At 36.3% G+C, this 5,607-nt stretch overlaps 1 long non-coding RNA gene across 1 annotated transcript in view; it reads left to right on the forward strand.

The window, feature by feature from the left end:
- LOC130047739 (uncharacterized) overlaps positions 1 to 5,377 on the forward strand; it is a 6,997-nt gene extending 1,620 nt beyond the window's left edge. Inside the window, exons 2-3 of the long non-coding RNA XR_008796553.1 lie at positions 4,910 to 4,980; positions 5,183 to 5,377. This is a non-coding gene — a long non-coding RNA (uncharacterized LOC130047739). The remainder of the gene's footprint in view (positions 1 to 4,909; positions 4,981 to 5,182) is intronic.
- Positions 5,378 to 5,607: the final 230 nt, after the last annotated feature.

Genomic DNA, 5,607 nt, shown 5'->3' on the forward strand with positions numbered 1-5,607 from the left:
TAGCAATTGCAAATACGCAAAGTTCACAAACCTAAACAAGGCACGCAATATCCGGCCCAAAAAATGGCCACCACGACAGGTCAAGGTCAACGTAATACATTGATCACCTACATTTAGACCTATTAATAAAATAAACACTGTAAATATACTGAAACACACATATAACTCAAACACCGTTGTGTCACCGAAGTACATGTATGTAAAACTCAATTATATTCTCCCATTAAGTATAAATAGAAAACATTAAGCTACAAACTAGTTCTCAATTCTATATGTCTGATTAAAGCAAATGCTAAATATTGAATTCTGCTTCCTAACAGCATTGTTTAGCAAAGAATCTCTTACAATACCTTGCACACGATATAGTGAATCTATGCACTCAAAATATTCACTGACAAATTATTGTGTACTTGAAAATGACAAATATATCACCAAAAACTTACACAACATCAGACACGTCTTTGTTGTTCTGTATCTCGTGCAAAAATACCGCCAATAGCAGGTTCTATTATTACACATACTGACCAATCACTGACCGTCTTCATAAGTGTGAAAAATATTACACGAAATTATTTTAACTCAACAAGAGATACTTTTACCCAAAATTAATAGAATATAATACTCTTCAAAGTCAATTATAATTAATTTTACAATACTAATCAGACACACAGAATACCAAAAATATCTAAGTAGTTGCAGAGTCTCAATGGCGCAGAGGTTAATGCCTATCGTCCATCACACGCGACCTTCTCTCGGCACCCGGTTCGAATCCCATCTGATACAACTTATTTCTTTTTTTTTCTTTTTTTTTTTATGAAAATGTTCTCCCCTTACACTAGGTTCACTGAAAGGGGAGATCTTTTTTGCGTGACATGAGACCTTGTTTATATGCTCGGTCTTCATTCACTCAATGACAAAATTCATTCGCATTATAAGGAGTAGTCCGAAATATCTGACGTTTTCCAGGCTTTTTCCCGATTTTGATATTTAATGTGCAATTTATTTAGATAATTAACAAAATGCAATGTTTTTACACTGTAGCAGGTCTGGCGTTCGTATAGTCTGTACTTCGCGTTGTGTTTGTTTTTAATTTATTTTGATAGTGGCTACTCCGAAACGACCCAACTACACTATGATTTTAAACTTGAAATAGATTCAAATAGAAATGAAAATAAGATAAATAACACTTTACGAATTTATTACCAGTATGAATGTGACAAATACACACTCCTAAAGCCTAGAACTTAGCCTAGAAACTATCAAGAAATCTCCCAACCCAAAGGTAATATAATAATTTAGTAAGTAAAAACGGGCAAAATAGATGTACAAAACGTAATTCCAAAACAGGAATAATGGAAGGAGAAGAGTAGCTAGCAAGGCCAGCTGTCTCGCTTCGACGAATAATAAGCTACATGGCTTTATATAGCAAATTAGACAATAGAAAGTAGAAACTGTCATTAAAGTGATTGGCTAAAAGATAAAGTGGGCGTGGTCAAATACAACGGGTGAATAATTTACATCGTGATCGAAATCCAGAAGTAAAAGTAAAACCCAAACTACCACAACACGATGAAATGTTAAACATCATGTATGTATGTATGTTATCTCGGACTATGTAAGGAGTCCCTTATTTCATGACTCTTGAAAGATACTGTCTAACCACTTTACCACTTTTGAATGAAGATAAAAGAATTTGTTACAGATCCTTATTAGTCTTTTGTCTGTCATTCTTTAAACAAAATATGCAAAAGTTCAACAATACACAGGCTAGAATACTATAAATATTGTTTATGTTGAATGGTTACTAAGTCGCTTTGTCCCAAAACGGAAATGCCCCATGCACAAACTTTCCAAAAAAAATTTCAGGGGCAACCAAGTTCATGTAGTATTACCCCCCCCCCCCCTCCCCCAATTTTATTCATAAGTGCCCATAATACATATTCTGAGCACTCCAAATCTGTGATACCTCTGACTCTAACCCCGCACATGTCACAATATAAAAGCAGGGGTTAGAGTTAGAGGTATGTTCAGGGTTCGAAATTAACTTTTTCAAGCACTAGTCCGTACGGACTAGTCACTATTGATGTTCACTAGTCCGCAAAGCATTTCACTAGTCCGTCCAGTATATCAAAAAATGATCTTCATTTTAATCAAACTAAACACATCACAGTTGCAAACAATTCGATTTCTGACACCTACAGAAGAAAAAGAGACCACCATATTTTATTTCGTATTCAAGATCTTCAAAAGCATACAATATTAACCTCCGAGTTAATCCTTTGATAAACGTCCATAAGTGCGTTCGAGATCGACGTTCCTGTTGTTTTGGTGTTCAGACCTTAGAGTCACAGGAGTTCGAAATTTTATCAAGAAAGTCAATAAAATTCACTCGATTGACCAAGTCATGAGCTATAGTGTTATGAACTACTGTGTTAGAGTCGCGAATGACGAGAACAAGTGCGCACAAACGTACATGTTCTCAGACCACACTACTTGCAATTCTTGCACCTAGAACATGTTCTCGTGATGTGTACTCGGCGTTCGGAATCGGCAGGAATTTGACAATGTGTGCACGTTCGAAGAACGGCGGTCTCAAACGCACTCCATGTGTTTGGAAGATCAGACTGTCATAGTCAGGCAAACACCTGACCATGCAGGTAATCAACCATAAGTTCAAACATCTAAGAGTCTCAGACAAATCTTGCTAAAATCTTTACCAATTCAAAATTGATTTCCGGATTTTCACTAGTCCGTACGGACTAGTGCTATAGAGAGTTCACTAGTCCGACATGTTTTCTACTAGTCTCGGACTTACGGACATGAGTTAATTTCGAACCCTGTATGTTGGATTAGAGCACCCCAAAACTTAAACAAGCATATTCTGGAATGAATACATGAGTTGCAAACATTTGTTTACAAAATTATATCATATGGATAAATATGTTTGTCAAGAGAAAATTTTTTAAACTTGGTATAGTGTTGAGTCATAATGTGATGAAGTTAATTTTCATTTTAGTTAGTTTTTGTGGTGTTGTCTGTAAATAGTTGTTTATGCTTGTAAGGTGTTTCCGTAGTGTGAGTGTTGGTTGATAAGGCTATTTTTAGCATACCGGTTTGGTCAGTCAGAGTAGCGGCTGTTTGTCAAGCGTGCGGCCACGTTTTCATGCTGTCCAGCAGGGGTCTTTTCTTGGCGAATTCCAGAAGTTAGTCTGGGTAATGGGTAGCCAGAGAGATAAACATTTTACTGTGTGGGCATAGGTTTTCTCCAGCCGGTAAGCTATTTTTGTGTGAAAATATTTGCGAGGTTTCGGGTTAATTTTCTCGTGTATTGTGTTTTCAAATTTGTTGTTACCCAAGTCACTTTGTGTATAGGTTTTAGGTTAAGTTATTGCTATTTCAGTGCAGAGGGGATTTAAGAAGCTATCTGGGCCATATCAGGCAGTACTCTAAGCGTTTCAGTAGGTGTTCGGCGTGGGAATCAGAACACGTGAGACCGCGCTGTACGTACATGGGTGTTCCACGTGGTGGACTCGGCAATTATTCTGTGGGCCTAGTGTTGCCATTGGTTTGAAGTCAGCGTTATACCCAGTGTCGTTGTTCAGTGAGAGACCTGCGAGTCCGGGACTGGAAGCGGAGGGGCTGTTCGCGCTGTATGGAGGCCTGGTTGTGCCAAGTGTGACGTGGCGTTAAATTGAATTGTGCTGAGTAGCCAAACTTTCATATTGAGTTTCAGTAAATTAAACATTTTATCAAAAAGGAATTTGAGAAATTTGTACAAAACGTAATTTACTACTGTTTAACCTTTTCTGTAGTTAGCGGAATTAGCTACTATTTGAACCATTATGTAATACATTTATTACCAGTTATATTTTCAGCCTGGAATGACATATTTGTTGTATTAACTATTGGATTGTCTTGACAGTTATACGTTATATTGATTGTCAATATTGCCAGGTTTATTATACCAATTTATATTTTCTTTCTCGGTGAGAGAGTATGGGTGTGTGAATGTGAAAGTGTGATTTCTTTGTTTTTTAAACATCTCTATATTTCTTATCTTATTGCAAAATAAATTTTCTTTTTATTTATTCTACGATTTATCATTTTCTCTATTGCCTACACAAAATCCAAAAGAACTTCATTACACATAAAGTTTAATGTTTAAAAAAAGGTGACCATAATTGCCAAAAAAAAAAAGTTTTCTAAGCCATTATTACCTTTCTCAAATGTCATAAATATTGAAATATTTTATCTTTGATGATTTATAAGCTAGCCTCTAGAGTTAAATTATTCTCTCAGTCATAAATGCACACTTCATGCTGCCAAAGTTTACAATTAATATACACTTAAAGGTCTTACACAAGGAAATAGCCAATCAAAATGATTTAGTCAATTGTAGTTCTATATGTAATGGTTTGGGCCGTGGATATCGGCCTGGATAGCTCAGTCAGTAGAGCACCTGACTAGTGATGCAGGGGTCCCGGGTTCGATTTCCGGTCCTGCCATACATTTTCTCATTTCCTGTTACAGATTTGGTGCCGTTGACCACCCCTGGACTTGGAGGTGAAAGTCCTCCCAGGGACAAATAAGAACTTGGGTTGCATCTTCGAGGGCGAAGACAATTTAAGGAGGGAGGAATGTAATGGTTCTGGCCGTGGATATCGGCCTGGGTAGCTCAGTCGGTAGAGCACCTGACTAGTGATGCAGGGGTCCCGGGTTCAATTCCCGGTCCAGCCATACATTTTCTCCTTTCCTGTTACATATATATATAGAGAGACAATTTCTTTTCCTTTTTTTCTTTTTTGGCATCCTATTTTAGGCCTACAGTATTAATTTTGGGCTCATTTACTAGGAATGTTATAACTTTATTGGAATTGTCCCACTGAATTAAAGGGAACTCTTTTTTCAGGTGCGCATGATGCAACTTCTGGATGGTGTGTAGTCTGTTTGTCAACATGTGAAACCCACGTGTATTTTGAGGTAGGTGTGTTTACTGTCAATTTTCTCTCTTAAATGCCGCATAAGGCGTCTTTTTTCTGATCTCAAATTTTTGCCCAAGAATTAATCTTTATTTTCTCTTTCATTAATTATCTTAATTTAATTAAAGCTATATAGTAACATATAGTGAAATTATTTCCTTGTGTGAGACCTTTCATTTTGACTGCAATTTCTCTGATTTCAGGAGTAGCCTCCCCTGTTAAAGATCAATAATGGTGGATAAACAATGCAGGATGCTGTCATGTCATCAACAGAGAGTTTTGACACCCGTATACCCGTATTTCTACCAATCACCTCTGTAACCTTTGTTGTGTTCATCAGACAGGTAAGAAATACATGATAATTATTTTAAATAACTTTATTAAAATGAATAATAAAAGATAGAACAAATTAACTTGTACAAACTTCCTCGTGTTAGAAAATGTCACATTTTACAATACGATTATACATCATTTATACATATCCTCATAGACGCAGTTGAATAGAAACAGTGCATGATAAAACATAACATTTATTACATGCAACACAATTTACAGAATATGTATTAAATACAAATTTCATACATTTAAATTACATACACAAATGATACACATCATCAATGCCCCCGCC

The sequence above is a fragment of the Ostrea edulis genome, chromosome 7 (genome assembly GCF_947568905.1).
Source record: "Ostrea edulis chromosome 7, xbOstEdul1.1, whole genome shotgun sequence".
Lineage (NCBI taxonomy): Eukaryota > Metazoa > Mollusca > Bivalvia > Ostreida > Ostreidae > Ostrea > Ostrea edulis.